Source organism: Pavona decussata, unplaced genomic scaffold, assembly GCF_977016875.1.
Source record: "Pavona decussata unplaced genomic scaffold, jaPavDecu1.1 SCAFFOLD_143, whole genome shotgun sequence".
NCBI lineage: Eukaryota > Metazoa > Cnidaria > Anthozoa > Scleractinia > Agariciidae > Pavona > Pavona decussata.
In genome coordinates, this window is record NW_028145556.1 from 2,156,262 (window position 1) to 2,172,994 (window position 16,733).

Below are 16,733 nucleotides of genomic sequence, written 5' to 3' on the forward strand. Positions count from 1 at the left end.
TAAAACCTAGTTTCCATATGCGCGTAACTCCGTCGCAAACAGTTTGCGTAAAGCATGGAAAGACCTTTCACGTTCATCCCCGACCAATCGCCGATGATCGCCAATAGCAAGTTTACGCAACAGGACGGCTGATGCGGTGGGACGGCAAATTGTGCTTGTGTGACGAACGTGACGGCCAAGTATTCATGACTCTGAGATTGTAACATTCCTACCGCTCATGGTTTTCAGGTTGTCACAGATGAGAGGACACCAGTTTTAATCGAAAATCCCCTAAAAATGTGAAGGTACTAAGATATCATGTTGGTCACACAATGATATTTCACCGTCCCCTTCCCTCAGCCGTCCTGTTGCGTGAGCTCACTAATATCGCAAACAGGACGCAAGAGATAGAAAATTTTTTACCTTTTTGTTTGCGACGAAAAGCAACGCAAAAGCGAGGAAACAGCGATATGGAACTACAATCGCAAACTGTTTCCGTTTGCTTGTGATCAATCGGCGACGATTTTTGGGCACGTGATACGTTTTGACGAATAAGAAACAAGTGAAAGTGAGAAGTGATCATCGCAGTGAATTTTCCAATTTATGCAATTGGAAATTGGAAGCCTGAAAAAAATTCAGGCTTCAACGGGATTCGAACCCGTGACCTCCGCGTTACCGGTGCGATTCTCTACCAACTGAGCTATGAAGCCACACATTGGGAGCAAGGTCAATTGTGGGTTCCCATTTTCCCGTGAGAGGAGTGAAATGATGTAAAGTATATGAAATGATTCATACATGAACCGCGGATGTAGATGAAAGTGAGAAGTGATCATCGCAGTGAATTTTCCAATTTATGCAATTGGAAATTGGAAGCCTGAAAAAAATTCAAAATGGGAACCCACAATTGACCTTGCTCCCAATGTGTGGCTTCACAGCTCAGTTGGTAGAGCATCGCACCGGTAACGCAGAGGTCACGGGTTCGAATCCCGTTGAAGCCTGAATTTTTTTCAGGCTTCCAATTTCCAATTGCATAAATTGGAAAATTCCCTGCGATGATCACTTCTCACTTTCATCTACATCTGCAGTTCATGTATGAATCATTTCATATACTTTACATCTTAAGAAGCAAGTATAAGTCATGAAATTGGCGTCCGAGTATGATTATGGCAAAAACAGCGGGAATTTTAACGAATATCATAAGGGAATACCGCGTCCTCAATTCAAATCCTTAGAAACCATATAATTTCAACTGGTGTTTCATTTTCCACAACACAAAGCCGTAGTTAAAGGACAAACAAGCTTCGGAATCGCACCACAACCTTTCTAAACAAACAAGAGGAGACACGAATGAAGGATGCTAAGTTCCGGCCTATAAAGGCTGTCATTTAAAGCCTCCAGGCGGCAAGCACACAATTTGGCGGAAGTTGACGATTTGGCGGAATTGGCGGAAGTTGCACAATATTATTACTAAAAAAAATTGGCAAAGGCTAGGTGTTGAGTCTGCAGTCTACATTTGTCGCACCGGCATTGACCACAAGGTGGGTTTTCCCCGGGTCGCACTTGGTGACCAGTCTCTTCCACCATACCCAGAGGAAGAAGAAACAAGACATTGTAACTAAAATTTACTTTTAATTGTCAGCCTTGTATACCATACAAACTTTCCTTGCTTAAAAAAATAAAAATGCTTTTGTTATAAATAACTAATAAACCTTTAACAACGGCCTCCAAAGAGAAGAGTAACATCTTTACAACACAGATATATACATACAAAGTACCCTAACCCATACAAATTTTCTATATTCTGATTAAGGAAAAACAATATACAATATCAGTTCACAAAGAACACAATTCTGCCTATTCCGATTAAAAAGAAAACTTTCACAAACGAAGGACTCAATAGGCCATTTCCGAGTTGCTTTGAATCTCATTATGAAAGCGAGGTTACGTGCAAAGTTTTTATATTGAAAATTAGTTTTCATTCATATACAAACAAAACTAATTTTCATATGAAAAGTTTTGCACTTAGCCTCGCTTTCATAATGAGGTTCACGGCAACTCGAAAATGGCCTATTACTTCTATTCTAAACAAGCTGCATTCCAGTCATTCCGCTATCGAGGGGAGAACGAAGAAATACCATTCTGTTCTAAAAAGGTATTGGTCTCAAAAGAACACGAATACAGTGTTAAAGTAATACCCTTCCGGAATAGGGAAAGACTTCCGCACAACCCCATACATTAATTATGAGTACATTTTGCGACTCAAACTCTATTCATATTCGTTAAAGTGGTTGAGGGTTATGTGCATGTATAATTACTGTATGGGGCTGTGCGAAAATCTTTCTCGGAATAGTAGTAAGACAATGCATGTCCGCAGGTATATTTACATCATTTTATTATTAAAAGCGTATCCTTATAAAGCAAACAGTATATTACACTTGCACGCTTTTGAGAAAAAAATACAAAACTAAATGTGAACCAAAACACCGTTAACTGGTAATGGTGATCAATGAGAATATTTACAATAATATAAAACTATTGATTTAACATCTCCATCCAGTAGTTCTGGTCATCCGATGTGTTCCACCGACTTTTTTTGCACGAACAGATGTATGGCATTAAGGGCTGAAGTACTTGTAAGAGACTTGCAGATTTATAAAAGAGGATGGCAATCCAATTAGATTTCGTGGCTGCTTCCAAAAACTCAAGTTTTCTTGTAGGATTGACGATAAGTTTTTGGAGTCTACTGAATAACATAGAGCATCTATGTTTAAAATACAAAACTGCACTACCTGATGACATTGACCTTGCTGTTAAGAAATAAACAATACAATATACCTACTTACATAAGTAAAATTTTATAGAAAATAAATAGCAATAAAACTAGTCAAATCGAGTAACGTTGCACTTCATTTTCACTGTGTTACATTATTTCAGGGACAACGACCTTAGAAATCTTTAACAAAACAGGTACGGGAAGTCCCTCTCACTTCCACCACCCCCACCCCCCACCACCCCGCCAGCCAATCAGCCATTTCTGAGTTGCTTTGAATCTCATTATGAAAGCAAGGCTAAGTGCAAAGTTTTTCATGAAAAATAGTTTCATTCATATGCAAATAAAACTAATTTTCACATGAAACGTTTTGAAACTTAGCCTCGCTTTCATAATGATGTTCACGGAAACTCGGAAATGGCCTATTGAATTGGATCTAGCTTGCAGTGGAGGGTATGCAGGGGAATAGAATTTAAAAATATTTGCATGTGAGAGGATTCCCCCACTAAAGCCCCGTGTACAAGCTAATTCCACTTCAACACATGGAGGATACGTAAAAGGTCAATTGCCTCCTTACTTTGCAGAAACGAACACAAGTGGGTCATGCTGCAAGCAATACTCTCCAGTGGTTTCACCAGTACACATATAGCAACTAAAACCAGGCTTCAATGCTGTCCACGCATAGCACTGAACTGGACTTCAAAGTATTTAAAGCATTTTGAAAAATACTGATGGAAGTCACAACATGCATTCAAAATATATCCTTTCCTCTCCCATACTTTCGCTTTGGAGAGAACACAAAAGCGCAAGAGCTCTTTTGATTAAATTACCCTGACTTACTAATTCAAAACGGTTGCTTAGTGGCCTTTTATATGAATAAAAAAATGTATGCCATTGTTGTAACAGAGTAGAAGAGGAGTCCTTTTGTATTTTTTGGATGCACGTCAGTTTTGAATGAGGTTACCAGATCAATACAGATCATTATACACAATTTTTGTATTCAACCACCTACTGACGTTCCACAATTCCCTTGACTCTGAAGATAACTTTCGCTCAGGATGTCGAAACGTCCGGTCAAAGTTACCCCAAACAAGCCTTCTCATGACTACACTCACCCGGATGATCATAATTTACGTGCTTATGACATGACTGCTGAGTTCAAACCATTTACAATGGAACTTATAATGTTTCATCTTTTTACATTTCATTTAAATAACTAAAAAAAATAACCATGTTTTTGTAAAGTGAATTCAGGGCGAAATGAAATAGCTGTAAAGTGAAAAAACACATCATTTCGATCCACTCAGGCGTGGTGAAGATCTTATAAAAATTCAAAGAGCCGTTTCAGAGAAACGGAAAACAAAGACTCTTAAAATTCCCAGGGCGTTTGCCAAGAACCACATTACTCCGTCAATTTTTCGGTTTCGGCACCCCATGCCATGCTCTCCTGAGTTTTATGAATGGGGACGAAAATATAGTTTGGGAACAAGCTCATGATAACGTACGTTTCTGTTTTTTTAGACGCAAAATAATTTAGGGAACAGTTCTCTGTTTCACGAATTTAATTGATGCTGTAAGCAGCCTTCTGCAAATCCTATCTGGCCTTATTTCGCTCTGTTAACGACATTTTTTGTACGTTCTTGAACATTGTTGTTCGCAATCCAATCCGAATTTCTGAGGCGATTTAGGCCTGGCGAATAGTTATTCACCGATAAAGGGACGTTAGGATTCCTGGACAAGTAGGAAAGACCGAAAGACAAAGAAACCGAAAATGAAGTAGTTCAACCTCTACAACACGAATATCGCACAGAAGCCTATCAGGGGCGTAGCTGGGATTTTTCAAAGGGGGTCACACTTTTTCACACCCATTGTACTGAGGCTTTATTTTCTATCTGACAATCTTTTTCGTTGTTGTTGTCGTCGTTGTTGTTGTTGTTGTTGTTGATGTTGTTGAACAGACGCGTGCGACGAGGATACAACATCGGGGATAGTCGATAAAGCAACAGCGCCAGCGGCCGCTGGTACGTTTGTGTTGCTTTGAAAGTTTTTGGTTGTTTTGATAGATCTTATATAAGAAGCACCATGACCACACAGAGATAGCCAGGTCTGGCAACGATGAACAATCATACACTATGGCAGAGCGATCGACATTGATGAGATCATCAACATCCTTGCCACTCATCATTTACGCCACCTCTTACTAAAAAACATTTGGACTGATGAGCTTTGAGACTAGAATAGAGTCAGTTGTGTAACATTGAGCTTAACTCATCAAGATGCAGCTGTTCTTTTAGGCTTGTTATCCCGCTCAATGCTCATCCGAAACAAGGTCACGTACATTCATACATGTACATTTGACTGAAAGATTATTACCATTGCTAAGTTTAACTCGCATGCAAGCTGGCTCCTCCTCGACGCTTTCTTTGACAACGTGCTATGGTTGCTTTGATCTAAAAACACATAAGTTCACTAATCTACTGGAACAATACTTTGAAGTCGATCGTCGGAGAAAAAGACTTCGAATCTATTAGTAAATCAAATAAAGAACATTCCTTACCTATCCCCGTGTCAATGAATATAGTAGGAAATCTTTGCTTGCTTGGACATTTTCAAAGGAAACTGCTTTTTAGTAGAGAATCAACTCGCTTACGACTTTCGCGCGCCCTGCACGAGGGTGCCTCTTACCGCTGCTCTACCTTACATATCAGGGGGCTCGTATTGCCACGGCGCGAAGGACCAAACATCCACGGATGTTGTTCATATAAAACAATAGGTGTCTTAACTACGGTGACCTGCGGAATTTCGGCCGGTTACGAACAAGAACGTGGTCCACTGCAGATATTCGGTTCGGCAAATGGATTATGTAACTTCCTGGCAATGGAAAAAAAATTGATTCTTCGGATTTGTGTGTTTTCGCCACACTAAATTATAAGCTTTGTATGTTGTTGACAAAACGGGGAAAGAGGATTACAGGCACCCCAGGACCCCCCTCCCTTGCTACGTCCCTGCCTATGTATATCTGCAGAGAGCTCACAAACGTATCAAAGTTATAAGCTCTTCCTTCAAGAAAAAAAAAAGCCTTTAAGAGAGTTTTTCAGCGATGTGCTCTTAGTGTTGCTTATTTGGTTAAGGATCACATCGAACAAAAAACGCCTCAGGGGTTAGTTGTAAAACAAATTTGATTTTTCCAGCAAAATAATAAAGACCAGAACGGTGAAATAAAATTGAAAAAAATATAGCTTTCACCTGATAAAATCAAAATTAAAGTTGTCTGGTCCAGCAACCTTAAAGTTACAGCGTATGAAGTGCAACATTTTTACTTTGGCAAATAAGGTAGCAGAAGTCATGCGTAGCACTTGCCTTTTTTGTGTCTCATGCTTTCGTAATTGTTAACAATTAGAGCAAAAGTAAGGTTTGGGAACAGTCTGTTACTTGTAGAGAATTATGTCAGAAGGTTTACTTCATTCTCCTTGACTTAATTTCACTTGCCGTCAATGTTTATCACATCATAAATTTCATTGATTTTCTAAGTCATGTGCCTGTTCATGTCTTAACAAAACACAAATGACAGCTCCTTCCTGCAGCAATTGTCATTTAAATTATTTAGCACGTCAGTTGTCTACTGGCCAATTATATTAGGCATAACAACTCCTGCAGAACAGTTTCATATTTCTGAGAAGCAAATTGAGTCTAAGTTTGTGATTGTTTGCCTTTTGTCAACATTTCGACGAGATCACGGTAACTTCGTCATTTTGTTTCTCTTCATCTGCTTTATTTCCTGTATTCAAGGAAGCAGTCAGAGGGTCATAAATCCTTTGAATCTCAACCAGTTTGGGTAAGATATTTGTGATGTAGCTGCTTTGAATTTTTTTTGTGCTTCGTTGTGCATTTATGAGGTAAACAGGGAAATGCATCTGATTTTATTTCAATGCTAATGCCCGGGGGGGTTCAGTCCTTATTCTTATCTCCATACAACGATATTACTATCAATGTTGCGGTTAATGCAAAACTGCAAACAAAAAAAAAACCACAACTCAAAAGCCTACGCGTAATACCAGTGACACGAACGACTTCGTATATGCTAAAAGACTTACGGGAAAGAAACGCTCTGCTAGAAGGGTAAAGCCAAGACGAAAGTACCGTTAAATACCTTTCAATGGAGTAGTAATCTTTAGTTCTCTGGATGCACCGATCTATAAAAAGTTCACCGTGTGAATTGAAGATTTGTATTATCCAATAATTTTAGATGCTTCATGTTAGAGCTTTAGAGTTATGATACTACATAAGAGAAACCTTACTTCCGGCTTCTCTTATCTTGGGAACTATATCGGTTTGTTTTGACTGTTTTGGTACCTTGCCAACAAGGGTATTTATAAGCAAACAAAGCGGCGTTGTTTTTCTTTTACAAAAATTAGAAGCGAAAGGATTTTCCAAGGCTTACCGACTCACAAAGAGCATAGTTAGTTTCAGTTGGAGAGTAAAGCGTAACCCTTTCTTTGAGGCGAGATGCGATTACGAAACAGAACGAAAACGAAAGCAATTATTATTTAAAGTTGGTAATAATTTAGTCGAGATGCCCTATAAACAACATCCATGGATGTTCTTTATATTAAAACAATAGGTGCCTTACTGCTTTGACCTTTAGAATTTTGGTTACGAACATCACGAGCCAGAGATAACCGGAAGTTGAAAAATGTGCTCTAGCCGGTTGCTAAGGAGTGACGTCATACTCCTGCTCTGAACCCATCATCATACTACGTTTGCGGTTTGGGACTCCAACAGAGTTTTCGCAACTAATTTATCGCCGCATGGCTTTTCGTACAATCTCCCGTTGAGACGGCCTGATCATTTTGGGGGTGGGATTTGCCTTGGAAAAATTTCCGCACAGCCCCATACATTAATTATGCATGCTGATGTATTAATTATGTATGCGCTTCATTGTTTTTAAAGACAATAAGCTATTCCCATGTGTTTTGCATATATACATTGCAATTAATACTTACTGGGTCAATAAAAGAGGATTTCGTCGTGTCATGACTTTTTCTCCACTTCTCTCTCCATTTTCCCAATCCCATTTTCTTTATTTCTTTACCCCATTCCCCTAACGCTTTTCTTTTTCTATTTTTTTTTTCGGTCTACCTACCATACCGTGCCTTGAACTGAAGCCGTACTGTAAGCGTTGGATTCACTGTCCATTTGCTTTACCACTAGACTACGAGGAATTTGTTGGAAATTACCCCTCAATAAATATATTTTGTGTTTTGAAAGCCATTTAAAATCTACATAATAATACACAGGCAAATTTTTCCTGTGCGTTGCACTTGCCTTGCAATTCTCACGGAAAAATGCGTCACTTTCGCCCCTTGATTGGCCGGTCTCGGTTTGGGTCTTTCTCCTAGTCATAGCCCCATGCACCCATGTTATAGTGAGTTGTAGAGCGTTAACGAGGCTTCGTCGACGTCACTTTTTTTAGTTATTGCTTATGCTCCGAATCGTCGTCTTATTATTTTTGTGCCCTTTGCTGTTTCGTCCATCGCTTCCCCACGTCAATGCCATGCTACTGCGTCTGTAATTTGACTGACCTTCGCCCATCATTCCAAGCCTTTAATCGCCTTTCAAAGTCGCCTAATATCCTTGTGGATTACGAATGGTGAACAGAATAGTACAAGGAACACAATCTAAACGCGTCGTCCGTGGAATGTCCGCCAGTTGAGTGCAAGAAAGCCCTAAAGACGAGCAATATTGGCGTATATTGTAAGATGCCAACCTTTACGAAGTTCACCAGGACTGACAAAGCATTGTAGCGCTCTACGCGCACTTCGAGATTCGCCGGAGGAATACGAAATATCAGATACCGTAACACATGAAGCCCGCACGTCTATGCAAGCGAGAACCTCTGGCTTTATTTTAGGAACGACAACAGCAAAAATAGAACGTAAAACAAAAAGAAAGGTAAAGAAATACTTTATTTTTGATAGTTTACGGCAGTCGCAATTAAAAACCACTGGTTAATCTGCCGTTCTTTTTACGGCCCATGCGAAAACATGTCACTCAATCCTGAACATTTCGAAAACGTGGACATTTTAAAATGCGTAAAAATTGCTAAAATTGTCAAATTTTGTTTAGATTTTACGTATTTTTTCCTAAAATTTAAAGATTTTGGCAAAGCCCACATAGACTTAAAAAGAAAATACAAAAACTAAGAGGAACAAAGCGAAGTAATCCCAACGGCGCACTATTGTTATCCCTATTGTTTCCTTTGAACAAAGACTGTATGCATAATAAATGTATGGGGCTGTGCGGAAATCTTGCCTTTGCCTTTTTTGACATTTTAGGAGGTTAGATTTCATGTAATTCTAGTCAAGATCATTTTCGCGCTCCGTCTTCAAGGACATGGAGGCTTTCGCTGAGGCTTTCGACATTCGTCGACTGCATCTAGCTAGCGACCCGGTAAGACCGTGGTATTTAATGAATTCTCTGGTATGTGGCGGTCAGCCGACCAAATTTATGGCCAGGTGCCCTTTGGTAGCGAGTTTTCCAACAGAATTCGCCTCTGTGAAGATCTCCGATATCCAAAATGGCGGGGACTTGGATCAGAGAGCTTTCAGAGGAGAAGTCGTTCCCGTTGCCTCGTTATTCGGCATTTTGTGCGCAGTTCTGAGGAAAACTGTGAAACCGAGTGAACGTGTTAGCTACGCTTCGTTGAAGCCGTGAACGCTATCGAGATCGGAACAGAAAAGCAACCAAGTCCACGTGAGCCAGTAGTGGTTGAACCAGAACCACCCATGCAACGAAACGAAATTAAGCTTGAGCTTAATATTGGTAACGTCGTTGAGGAAAATATCAAGCTTAAAGCCAATCTGGACGAAGCAGTCGAGCAGTTGAAAACCCTTCGATCATCGAGACGAAGCGCAAACCGACTGCTCACCGCCCTCAACGAGTGCAAAGGCAAAATCAGAGGAATTTCCGGACGACGTAGTCAGCGATGTTCGCGAAAAGTACCAGCTGCCGCTTGCATCAGCAATCGCTGGTCAGGTCCACAATCCCGAAGTGGCTAAAATGTTAAGCGACTTAATTAGCGGAAAAATTGGTCGAAAAAAGTGGTCCAAAGCAAGCATTTGAGGTCATGTTTGGGGACAGTGCTCCTGATTTTTTCCAGTCACTTCGTGTCCCTGACTGGACCTTACTGTATTTTAAACTGCAGTCCAGAATCCCGGACCAAGGTTGGCAAACGCTATTGAGCCTGACTAGGCTGGGCCGAACTGGGGTAAGTGATTACTTTTATCTTTTTATTGTGCTAGAATAGGTATAATATATATTCTTGCTTTGTAAAACGTATTTTACTTTTTTTTTCTTAAAGAGAAACTGAGGGAGGGGTTCACAGGGTTGAGTCTTGACACTCATTATAATGATCTGTTGATATTAAGAATTAGTGACTGGTCCAATGAGTCTTTTCTGTCCCATCCCTTAGGGATGAAAGAAGGAAAATAATTTCATGATCTGCATATTCCGCAGGGTTTCGATCAAGGGTACTGTAATTAATTATTGTGGGGTTTAAACTGTCTTATAAAATGAGCCAGGATAAAGTAAAACCGTTAATTTTAAAATTAAATAAAATTTTTGCTTGTAAGTTATTCTTTGTAATTGTACGATTTGCCTATGAAAGCTTATGGTGGAAATTAGCAACATTAATGGGCTAGTTGCACTGTACCCCACAGTGAAGATAAATCAACAATAGCCTCCATTTCGCGCGAAAATATGCTCAGATATTTGTCCGCAGACATTATCTGTTCTGAGAAGTGAACAGTTTTCCCGAGAGTGAAACTCGAGGAAAACTGTGAGCTTCTAGGAGCAGATAATGTCAAAGGACAAATATCTAAGTATATTTTGAAAGCCAAAATAATGGAGGCTATTGTGGTTACATGTATTATCCTTCAAATATTTTTTGCAACATGAAGCAACGAGCTTGAGTATTTGAACATTTCGTTTGAGAACAGTTTACCGTTAAAAACCTTTAGAGCGTATTTTGTTTTCTGATACTGCTGTATCAACCAGCAGGTTTATCTCTCTTTCCGTCACAAAAGCAAACCGTTCCCCCATCTTGACATTAATTGTGATTGTAAACAAAACGTGCCTTGAAGTTTTTGAAATTGGGGAATATCACTTGGGGAATATCATCGGATATTTCCCAGTTTTAGCTGGGGTATATTTGGTCACATGAGGCGTTTAGACCAATCGCGGGCGAGCGGAAATATTTAAATCAATCAATCAATAAACTTTATTTACCCTTGAATTTACAGTGTAGCACTGAAGTGCTACTATCTTTAATGAATTATAATTTCTGTTATACGCCCATGGCAGCAGCTGCTACTGATTTGACTGGCTGGTGTCTGAAGCCAGTCAAGTGAGACCTTACAGTATGTGTTCTGCTCAGTACATGGGCTTGACTTCAGCCACCTTAATCTTGTTTACATGCAGAGTAGAATAGTTATTAATTGGTGCAAAATGAGAAGAAGCATGAATATTCAGTATGTGCAATTGTCAACTGAAACATTTGCCTCCCTTTTGGAGATTTTAGGTGAAATCAGTGCAGCTCAAACTAATTAATAAGAGCATTTTATTATAAAAAGAACGTTGTGCATAAAGCAAATTGCGTTATTACATTACAAAAGAATAAATACAGTATAGTAAAATTACAGCTTGTCAACTTAATCGGGACTGGGCATTATATTTAAAATTATTTTAAATTTACATTTTCAGATTTTCAAATTACTCCGAATTTACAGCCTACAGTACAATAATTGTAGGCTGTAAATTTCGATTTTTTTTTTCGCTATTAAAAATTATTCGATATGATAAAAAGTTCACCACAAAAAAAATCAATAATTTTGGAATTCTTTCTGGTATTGTTATTGATTTCACAGTTAATGTTTAGTTTGGTTATTTATTAAGATTACAACACTGATGTCCCAATCCTGCTAAACAAAAATCAAATCAAGGCTGTGAGGAAAATGGTTTTTGGGATAGTAAGAAATGCAATGGGCATCAGACCCCTGCCAGAAGGTCCTCCTCGTGGCTTTCAAGTCAGCCTGTCTGCTGCTGTTGCCTGGGCGACGAGGGAGACAAGGTTACATCAACCCCACCAAAACACCCTGGAAGTCAACCTTAAACTTGACGGAAGACTTTTCTTTGGTAAGTGTGAAGTTCTTCTTGTTGCAGGGATTTAAATGTTATTTAAAATTTTCTCAGTTATCTCTTATGGTATTATGCTTATGTCCTTTTTCTAGTAATTTGCATGGAATGGGTACTTCTTGTGCAAAGGAAGGGTTTCTCTAAACTATCATTTTACACACCATTCTTGCAAAAATGTAAGGGCTTTGCAGGGTTTTCAAAATGAAAAAAAGTACCAGGAGGAAATGTGAAAGTAGCCGGAGGACAATTGCACCGCGTTAGCGGGGCCGTGCGGCGAAAGCTGCACGGGGGAAGGGTGTGGGAGGGGGAAACCCCCTCCTGCTGGGGGGGTCACAGCAAATAGTTAAAGTTTGCATACCCAGAGATGCATTCTCAATCTGGTGCATTTTCAGGGCAAAAAAGTGTTTGTTTGGAGGTCATTGTAAACTGAATTATAAACAAGAGTTTTCTTCAAAATATCACTCAGATATAACAATTATTATAACAATTGGAATTAAAATCTGGGCAAAAATATCCACGTCCGTAATCAGCTACGTTATTGACATAAATTCATACTTTGGAGACAAAAAGTACCCGGCACAAACGCTAAAAGTAGCCGGTGACTTGCGTCGGGTGTCGGGTGCTATTGAAAACCCTGGCTTTAAGCATTTTAAGGTAGTAATAACTTAAATCCCAATGCATTAGTAATGTATTCACATGCTGTTCCCCACCACAGGCAGGAAACAAGTCATGATTGGCATTGTACCAGTGAATGTTCACCATGCATCTAGTGAAAGCTGCAAAAGTGTCTATCCAATTGCAATTGCCAATTGCAAAGAAAACAGGTGAGAGTAATATGAACTGATGATAGTTTCCTGTTTAAAGGGCATGCCATTCACAGTTTATCCAAGATGAAAGTTATTATTTCGAGTCACACATGTTAATTTAGGTAATTGTTGTATATCCTTTTGGTTCACCCAGATAGAAGTCCTGGCATTGATATGTGCCTGAGCGCTTCTGGGATATGCAACATGGAAATTATTATTTCGAGTCGCACATGTCAATGTAGGTAATTGTTGTATATCCTTTTTGGTTCACCCAGATAGAAGTCCTGGCATTGATATGTGCCTGAGTGCTTCTGGGATATGCAACATGAAAATTATTATTTTGAGTCGCACATGTCAATGTAGGTAATTGTTGTATATCCTTTTTGGTTCACCCAGATAGAAGTCCTGGCATTGATATGTGCCTGAGTGCTTCTGGGATATGCAACATGAAAATTATTATTTCGAGTCGCACATGTCAATGTAGGTAATTGTTGTATATCCTTTTGGTTCACCCAGGTAGAAGTCCTGGCATTGATATGTGCCTGAGTGCTTCTGGGATATGCAACATGAAAATTATTATTTCGAGTCGCACATGTCAATGTAGGTAATTGTTGTATATCCTTTTTGGTTCACCCAGATAGAAGTCCTGGCATTGATATGTGCCTGAGTGCTTCTGGGATATGCAACATGAAAATTATTATTTCGAGTCGCACATGTCAATGTAGGTAATTGTTGTATATCCTTTTTGGTTCACCCAGATAGAAGTCCTGGCATTGATATGTGCCTGAGCGCTTCTGGGATATGCAACATGAAAATTATTATTTCGAGTCGCACATGTCAATGTAGGTAATTGTTGTATATGCTTTTGGTTCACCCAGATAGAAGTCCTGGCATTGATATGTGCCTGAGTGCTTCTGGGATATGCAACATGAAAATTATTATTTCGAGTCGCACATGTCAATGTAGGTAATTGTTGTATATCCTTTTTGGTTCACCCAGATAGAAGTCCTGGCATTGATATGTGCCTGAGCGCTTCTGGGATATGCAACATGAAAATTATTATTTCGAGTCGCACATGTCAATGTAGGTAATTGTTGTATATGCTTTTGGTTCACCCAGATAGAAGTCCTGGCATTGATATGTGCCTGAGTGCTTCTGGGATATGCAACATGAAAATTATTATTTCGAGTCGCACATGTCAATGTAGGTAATTGTTGTATATCCTTTTGGTTCACCCAGATAGAAGTCCTGGCATTGATATGTGCCTGAGTGCTTCTGGAATATGCAACATGAAAATTATTATTTCGAGTCGCACATGTCAATGTAGGTAATTGTTGTATATCCTTTTTGGTCCACCCAGGTAGAAGTCCTGGCATTGATATGTGCCTGAGTGCTTCTGGGATATGCAACATGAAAATTATTATTTCTAGTCGCACATGTCAATGTAGGTAATTGTTGTATATCCTTTTTGGTTCACCCAGATAGAAGTCCTGGCATTGATATGTGCCTGAGTGCTTCTGGGATATGCAACATGAAAGTTATTATTTCGAGTCGCACATGTCAATGTAGGTAATTGTTGTATATCCTTTTTGGTTCACCCAGGTAGAAGTCCTGGCATTGATATGTGCCTGAGTGCTTCTGGGATATGCAATGTTAACGAGTTTTTGAGAAAGATGATAATCTAGGCCAGGGTTGTATATCCCATCTGGTTCACCCAGGTAGAAGTCCTGGCATTTATGCTTGCCTGAGTGCTTCTGGGATATGAAACGTGATTAAATTGACCCTGCAGATGTTGAGAATGAGAGATTAAGTAAGTGTGACCTTTTTCTAGTTCACCAAGCTAAGGTCTATGTAAACTGGTTGCAGGGTAGTGAACTTGATCAGAATCAATAATTATTGTTATTGTTCTATGGCTTGTGGAAATCTAGGCTATTACTGTATACCCCATTTGGTTCAGCCGAGTAGATGCAATGGCCTTGATGTGTGCTTTCCGGGTATGCAACATTTACAGTGTTTTGAGATGTCTTTGAAAGTCTCCCATAAAATTAATGTTGTATATTCTTTCTGGTTCACCCAAATAGGACTTTCTGGCATTGTCTATGTCTTGTCAAATTTTGTCTCTGTTTTGAATAATAAGGCAGCAGTTCAACTGTGTTTCTAAGCAGTTTAAATGTTGAGACAGGTGTTGAGCATTATCTTTAAACTATGAAGCAACGTATTGCATGAGAATTATGTATTATTCAGGAGTGTCACAGGAAATGTCGGAAAAAGAAATTCCTTGTTCTCCTATCAAGAATCGAAGCCGGCTTAGATTTTCCGATTACTAGTTCGGATGCTCTACCACTGAGCTACAGGAGACTCGTGGGAGCTAAGGCCATTAAACTAGGTTTATTAGACAAACGTCCTGCCTACTGCTTAGATTTGAATGTCAATGTGTGGCATATGTGCAATGGAATAGATGTGACGGAGTATTTAAAGCCCGGTCAATGAATGAGAATGAGGGCTGTTGTCGTCATTACCGTGTGTAGTTCCAGCTTCATAAATGCTCTGTCACTGAACTATCAAGCAACTCTCTGCTATTGTCTCCTTTATTGTGTGACGTCCCAGTCTCACAAACCGTTTGTCAAGAAGTGTGTAGTATCCTGGCAACAATGAGTTGGGGTGGTCACCCAATGATACCCCCTGAAAAGACTGAAGTCGACTTAAGGTTGTGATTTGTCTGGGAAAAAAAGGCGAGCTGGGGTAACCAACCCTCGGGGAGTCCGCCACAAATCACACCGGCGGTTAGACTTCAGTCTCAGGATAATACCCTTGTACTATCAAGTAAGCAAGGGGGGGACCAGGGAACCTGAGAATATCACAATCGTTGACTTTCTATATTTTAAAAGTGAACGTTAAGCTATTTAAAAGACTAACCGATATATAAATTTCCAACAAATAACATCTACATTACTACCAGTAAGGGGAATATTCATTTCAAACGGTAAACTTAATTCGTACTGGATTATATCCCTACGAGTCACAGAGGCGTATTATCCAAGAACGTTATCCAGAAATAGATTCCTTCGAACTTGGTGAACAGAAAGAGATACTCATCCAAAGAGGGCGGAAGGGTCGTTTCAAAGACGTTTCGCGAAGAAAAAAAATGCGATTGCCCGAAACGCGATATTAAAGTGAACTTAGAAAACGTTCAAATTCGCCGCCTTTTTTGTTCACCACTTGACAAAGTCTTCTCTCGATTGTTCTCGGATGGCTTAGATAAGCAACACGTGACTCCAGTTTCGTCTCAGCAGGCAATTGTCGACTTTTTGTGTTAGACAAGCTCTCTTTAGCCGATGACATTGCAAATAAAACACAAAGACCGACAACAAAATACGAACACTCACTATTTTCCCTCACACTTCGTTTGCAACACTTTAGCTTTGGTTCCTGAATAGGGAGCCCGACAGACGTCATATGACGTAGGGACATCGGCATGGATAGACAGTAAAAATACAGGGTGTCGAAAATAGCGTTAGCTGTAAATCGAAACATTTTTCACGGAAATGGATGCTGTGTAGATGCAGGTGAATAAAATAATTTATAATAATAATTAAAGAAATGCAAGGGAAATTTCATGAGATTAATAGTACTCTTCCGCATCCTTTCGGCTCATACGCACTAAATCACGTTCACATGCACGCATTTTCTGGCACCTGAGTATACATTTTAACCGTAGTACAGACGCAGACGATCTTAGCCAGTCTAAGAAAAATTAACTCAACACTAAAGAAAATGAAATTACAATAAAGAATAGTATGAATAGTCCTTCTGCAATCGGTTAAAAATATCGAAAAATGGCTTTTATGGTCGCTACATACACACATGTACACTCGGTCTGGCAGCTTGCGCTTAAGTTTGTTTCATTTACAGCGTATATCCTTTTTGGCCTATAACGTGTTAACCGCAACTTACATCAGACAAAGATCGCACTTTATTTTATTTCT

The 16,733-nt window shown here is 39.5% G+C and overlaps 2 protein-coding genes across 2 annotated transcripts in view; one reads left to right on the top strand and one right to left on the bottom strand.

The window, feature by feature from the left end:
• Positions 1-16,733, top strand: part of LOC146466559 (E-selectin-like) — a 123,058-nt gene that overhangs the window by 70,638 nt on the left and 35,687 nt on the right. The gene's annotated exons all lie outside the window — the stretch shown is intronic.
• The window catches only part of LOC146466561 (uncharacterized), a 187,374-nt gene continuing 173,915 nt past the window's right edge, over positions 3,275-16,733 (bottom strand). The window contains exon 10 of the transcript XR_014867979.1: positions 3,275-3,614. The gene's annotated coding sequence lies outside the window, so the exon portion shown is untranslated. The remainder of the gene's footprint in view (positions 3,615-16,733) is intronic.